Source organism: Stigmatopora argus, chromosome 12 (assembly GCF_051989625.1).
Source record: "Stigmatopora argus isolate UIUO_Sarg chromosome 12, RoL_Sarg_1.0, whole genome shotgun sequence".
In the NCBI taxonomy this organism is placed as follows: Eukaryota; Metazoa; Chordata; class Actinopteri; order Syngnathiformes; family Syngnathidae; genus Stigmatopora; species Stigmatopora argus.
Genome location: NC_135398.1, coordinates 17480200 through 17486199, shown reverse-complemented (window position 1 = coordinate 17486199; position 6000 = coordinate 17480200). Strand labels below are relative to the sequence as shown.

General features: G+C 42.7%; 1 long non-coding RNA gene across 2 annotated transcripts; it reads left to right on the top strand.

Annotated features, from left to right (window-relative positions):
* The first annotated feature begins 1063 nt into the window (after positions 1-1063).
* Positions 1064-3545, top strand: LOC144085525 (uncharacterized). 2 transcript variants are annotated; one of them, XR_013304172.1, is made up of 3 exons: positions 1064-2437; positions 2538-2687; positions 2777-3545. It is a non-coding gene; the product is annotated as an uncharacterized LOC144085525 (long non-coding RNA). The 2 variants fall into 2 exon arrangements; XR_013304171.1 differs by having other exon boundaries at positions 1069-2450; positions 2777-3544.
* The last annotated feature ends 2455 nt before the right edge of the window (positions 3546-6000 follow it).

The window sequence follows — 6000 nt, the reverse complement described above, 5'->3', positions numbered from 1 at the left end:
CATTTAAAAACCCAGTCTCAGTAACAAGTGCTATTTCTGTATTGGACACACACAAGGCGCACTGCACTAATGCACGCAGCCGGGCATGGCAAAACATACAGCAGCTTAAACATACACCAGCTTAAACATACGGACACACGCTAAAATAGCGTTTTTAAAAAGGCAACGGAAGCAAAACTGAGTTCGGTTGTACTTTATTTAGCCTTTTTACAATGTACTCACGTCTTTGGATCAATCATCACCCAAAAATCCATCCAATCCAAAAAAATGGAAATTATTAAGAAAGGGCGGTCGACTCCGAAGCTAGCAAGCCTGTTACAGCCGGAAAAAGGGTCTGTGCACCACTTTCAGTGCGCTAACTTAGCTGCACAAGCAAATATATTGTTGTGTTGATTTAAAGCCATTTTCAAGACGGACTATGCCGGAAATATGACAGGACAGGCTCAACTTTCATCATTAGCTTCGATGGCGATAGAAAAGAAGGAAGAAATAAAGGAGGATGGATATTGTGCACAGTTAAAAAGGATTTTTGGTGAGTATAATATGGCTATATTCCTAAATAATATTTCAATTGTGGGCCCAGTTCTGATATTTGAAAAGCTCCAGTGTTTGTATTTAATCACTAAATGCTGCTAGGAAGTGGATTTTACCCCATTTTACCCCAGTTTAATTTTTGCCGTTTCGCCATTGACGTCCATCGCTGTCTTTTCCCGGGAAAAATCACCCCCCTGGCCTGGTTGTAATGTCTCAAAAGCTCCAGTATTTGTATTCAATCAATAAATGCTGCTAGGAAGTGGCTTTTACCTCATTTTAGTGCATTTTTTTGCTGTTTCACGTATGGACGTATCGAGGTTCATCGCTGTCTTTTTACCGGGGAAATGATACTCCGGGCCCGGTTCTGATGTCTAAAAAGCTTCAGTATTTGTATTTAATCAATAAATTCTGTTTTCGGCTGGATTTTACCCCATTTTGGGGCAATGTTTGCCCGTACGCCATTGACGTCCATCGCTGTCTTTTCCCGGGAAAATCACCCCCTGGCCTGGTTTTAATGTCTGAAAAGCTCCAGTATTTGTATTTAATCATGAAATGCTGCTAGGAAGTGGATGTTACCCCATTTTTGTGCATTGATTTATTCATGGTTTTCTATGTGTCGCAGCTGTAGCTGCAGTAGAGGTTTTATAGCCATAAAATAGTTTTTGAGGGTTGGATTGATACGTTGAAGGCGCTACCAGAAAATGCACGGACCGCCACTGATAATAACAAATACATCTTTTGAGAATTAAGTTGAATACAAAGGAAAATAACTATATAACTGGGGTACAACACTGTTAGAATGCAATTACCGTATTTTCACGTCTATATGGCGCACCGCATTTAAAAACCCAGTCTCAGTAACAAGTGCTATTTCAGTATTTGACACACACAAGGCACACTGCACTAATGCTCGCAGCCAGGCATGGCAAAACATACAGCAGCTTAAACATACACCAGCTTAAACATACGGACACATGCTAAAATAGCGTTTTTAAAAAGGCAACGGAAGCAAAACTGAGTTCAGTTGTACTTTATTTAGCCTTTTTACAATGTACTCACGTCTTTGGATCAATCATCACCCACAAATCCATCAAAGTCCTCATTTTCTGTGTCCGAATTGAACAATTGTGCAAATAATTCATCAAAAACGACGGGTTCCCTCTCTTCGTTGTCAGAGTCACTCACATTGTCATGTGGCTCCACAGAAATGTCTTGGCTTTGGTAAAAGCTTGAACAACAGTGCAAGCAGACACGTTAGTCCAAGCGGCCACAATCAATTCGCAAATAATGGCGTAACTACCCCGGCACTGCCTCCCATCTTCGTAAAGCTGTAGTCCACTGGAAGTTGCTGCGCCACTGTTGTCCTCGCTCTAATGAAGAGATGGTGCCGTTTCATAAAGCGAAAGCACCAAGACGGACCTCCTTGAAAATGTTCAATTTTTAATTCTTCCTCTACCGCTTTTGCTCACAGTCGAATGGTGGCTGTGGAGACTTTTTTCCCAACTGCTCTTAGATCAAGAATCCACAGCTCCACTGCATAATTGATGGCTTGAAGTTTGAACTGAGCTTCGTAAGCGTGCCTCTTTGTATTAAACCAAACTGAAATTGTTTTGCAATAAAGCACATGCCCACACTATATACTGGTACCTGGTAGGGGCGTGCCTTCAGCATCTTCTTACACACACCCCCTCTGCATGCCTTACCCCACCCACTTCCACCTTTTCTATGCCTGACCCCACCCACGTCCGCCTTCTCTCTATATAAGAAGCGTGTCGGCCAGAAGTGCTCTCAGTCAGGCTTTGGAACTCGGGGCATACACACGGCGCTCCGCATTATAAGGCACCCTGTCTATTCTGGAGAAAATTTAAGACTTTTTAGTGCGCCTTACAGTCGTGAAAATACGGTAATAGAAATTGGTATGTTTGATTTCATTTTTGAATGTGACAATTTTATATGATATGTTTAAAGCCTACATTTTTAATCATTTGTTTACCTTTTCGCAGTCGCCGGGAGTTGGTTGCGCTCGGGAGGTGATGCGATGTATCCATCACGGCAGAATGCACGCAAGTCTGAAACTATCACTTGGTTGGGCTCTTGCTTGGGAAAAGCGCACTTTGTGGAGAAGCACTTTCAATTTCGTCATACGCAGCTGGGTATGATGACAATTAGGCTTTTGTCTAGTCAATGATGATGACAAGCCTAAGTCTGATTTTATTTATTTATTTTATTTATTATTCTTAAGGCTCCGAGGAGTGAAGGACCTGTGTTTTTTCACAGCGCAAGTCTTGATAAGAAGCAGCTTGCCTGATTATGTATCTGGCTGAAGAGTTCCTTTTTTATTGTTTATTTTTTCCTGTATTAATATTGCACTTTAAAGTCTATTCAAATGTGAATGTCTTATACTGTTGAATTCTATCATAAGCACTAATGATTACTCATTTATACAAAATTAGCTGTTACAATCAGGGATGAAGTTTCTCAGTTGCTGTTGTTGTTGTTAGGTCACCACAGGCGCCTGACGATTACCCTCAGCAGCGCTAGAGCTGCCACTGGAATGCGGATTAGTTCATCCAGGGGGTAGCCGGAGGTGTGGGGCAGTGCGAATATATCCGGCTGGATGAAAAACGTAGGGCGCCACGTTCCTGGGTGGCAGCTCTGGGTGGTTTTGTTGGATTCGCAGGCCGCGACTGGCGGCCTCTCGGGAGACACCTCGTGAAGGTTCCAACTGTTGTCTCCCTCTCAGTTGCTGTATTGTTGCATGTGTGAAAGCTATGATTAGGAGATTTAATTTTAGTGTTAATAACTCGAATCTTTCTGCTACTCAATCACTTGTTGTGTATGATTTTCCCATTCAGTGTTCTTCGACCGGCTCTCCTTCCCATGATAGTTTTGATGCTGTTCTCATGGAGGATTCCGGTGACCCATCGTTAATTTGCTGTGAATGTGCTCTAAACTATAGTATCATTAACACTCACTGCTCCCCGGATTTAGAGCTCTTGGCAGTACGGTGCAAGCCCTTCTATCTACCTAGAGAGCTAACGATTGTCATTGTAATGGCTGTTTACATCCACCGGATGCTAACGTTAGCATGGCACTTAGCCTCCTGCTAGCGACTATAAACAAACAGCAGCTTGACCACCCCGAGTCTTTATTGTCGCTGGTGACTTCAACAAGGAGGAACAACTTGGACACTAAGCTTCTGGTAACCTTCTATAGAGCCACTGTGGAGAGCATCCTGGCATACTGCATTACAGTGTGGTACGGTGGAAGTACGGCAGCAGACTATCCAAGGAGATCTCCTCCAGTCGTTTTGGTGAGCCAGCTCAGTGAAGCGTACACCACTATTTTTTTCGATTATTTCGTGCTTAATATCGATTGTCATCATACGACTTTTCTTCGCTCTACCCTTCATTGCACTGGCTTGCTTTGGAACGATTGTGCTTACCTTAATTCTGCACTGACAACCGCAAAAAAACAGAAAAAATGCAACGCTCCGCCCAGTGATCGTAAAGATCTTTCCACGAGGGAGATGCGGTGAGAAAGACAGTGCGATGAAATCATAAGCAGCCTCTTGTGGCCTGGCCACCTACCTGGCTGTCTCGAATGCTGATACAGTTGTGGTCAAAAGTTTACATACACTTGTGAAGAACATAATGTCATGGCTCTCTTGAATTTCCAGTTATTTCTACAACTCTGATTTTTCTCTGATAGAGTGATTGGAACAGACACTTCTTTGTCACAAAAAACATTCATGAAGTTTGGTTCTTTTATGACTTTATTATGGGTTAACAGAAAAAGTGATCAAATCTGCTGGGTCAGAAAAATACATACAGCAACACGAATTAGCAATTTTGGTGACTTAGAAAGTTGTGTCAGTGAAATGAGCTTCATAGCATGGCCTCTTAACTTCTTGTGAGTGATTATGAGTGACTACAGCTGGTGACTTCTCTGAGGCCATTTAAATAAAGCTCATTGGATGCAAACGCCCATAAACGCTACAATGGGAAAGTCAAAGGAGCTCAGCATGGATCTGAAAAAGCGAATCCTTGACTTGAACAAGTCAGGAAAGTCACTTGAAGCCATTTCAAAGCAGCTGCAGGTCAGGAAGAAAATGCAAGCTATCACCTGCTGCTGAGAGAAAATTGGTCAGGAGGGTGAAGATTCAACCGAGAAGCACCAAAAAGGGGATCCGCCAAGAATTAGAAGCTGCTGGAACACAGGTGTCAGTGTCCACAGTCAAGCGTGTTTTGCATCTCCATGGAGTGATAGGGCTGCCGTGCAAGAAGGAAGCCCTTGCTCCAAAAGCGGCACCTTAAGGCCCAACTGAAAATTGCTGCTGATCACATGGACAAAGATAAGACCTTCTGGAGGAAAGTTCTGTGGTCAGACGAAAGAAAAATCGAGCTGTTTGGCCACAATGCCCAGCATTATGTTTGGAGGAGAAAAGGTGAGGCCTTTAACCCCAAGTACACCATCCCTACCGTCAATCGGTGGAGGTAGTATTATGCTGTGGGGCTGTTTCGCTACCAATGGAACTGGTGCTTTACAGAGAGTAAATGGGATAATGAAGAAGGAGGATTACCTTCAAATTCTTCAAGATAACCTAAAGTCATCAGCCCGAAGATTGAGCTTCATAGCATGGCCTCTTAATCTCTTGTGAGTGATTATGAGTGACTACAGCTGGTGACTTATCTGAGGCCATTTAAATAGAGATCATTGAATGCAAACGCCCACAAACACTACAATGGGAAAGTCAAAGGAGCTCAGCATGGATCTGAAAAAGCAAATCCTTGACTTGAACAAGTCAGGAAAGTCACTTGGAGCCATTTCAAAGCAGCTGCAGGTCCCAAGAGCAACAGTGCAAACATTTTTTTGTAAGTATAAAGTGCATGGCACTGTTTTGTCACTGCCACGATCAGGAGTAAATGGGATAATGAAGGAGGATTACCTTCAAATTCTTCAAGATAACCTAAAGTCATCAGCCCGAAGATTGGGTCTTGGGTGCAGTTGGGTTTTCCAACAGAACAATGACGCCAAACACACATCAAAAGTGGTAATGGAATGGCTAAATCAGGCTAGAATTAAGGTTTCCGAATGGCCTTTCCAAAGTCCTGACTTAAACCCCATTGAGAACTTGTGGACAATGCTGAAGAAACAAGTCCATGTCAGAAAGCCATTAAATTTAACTGAACTGCACCAATTCTGTCAAGAGGAGTGGTCAAATATTCAACCAGAAGCTTGCCAGAAGCTTGTGGATGGCTACCAAAAGCACCTAATTGAAGTGAAAATGGCCAAGGGACATGTTACCAAATATTAGCGCTGCTGTTTGTATATTTTGACCCAGCAGATTTGATCACTTTTTTCTGTTCACCCATAATAAAGTCATAAAAGAACCAAACTTCATGAATGTTTTTTGTGACAAAGAAGTACCTATCTGTTCCAATCACTCTATCAGAGAAAAATCTG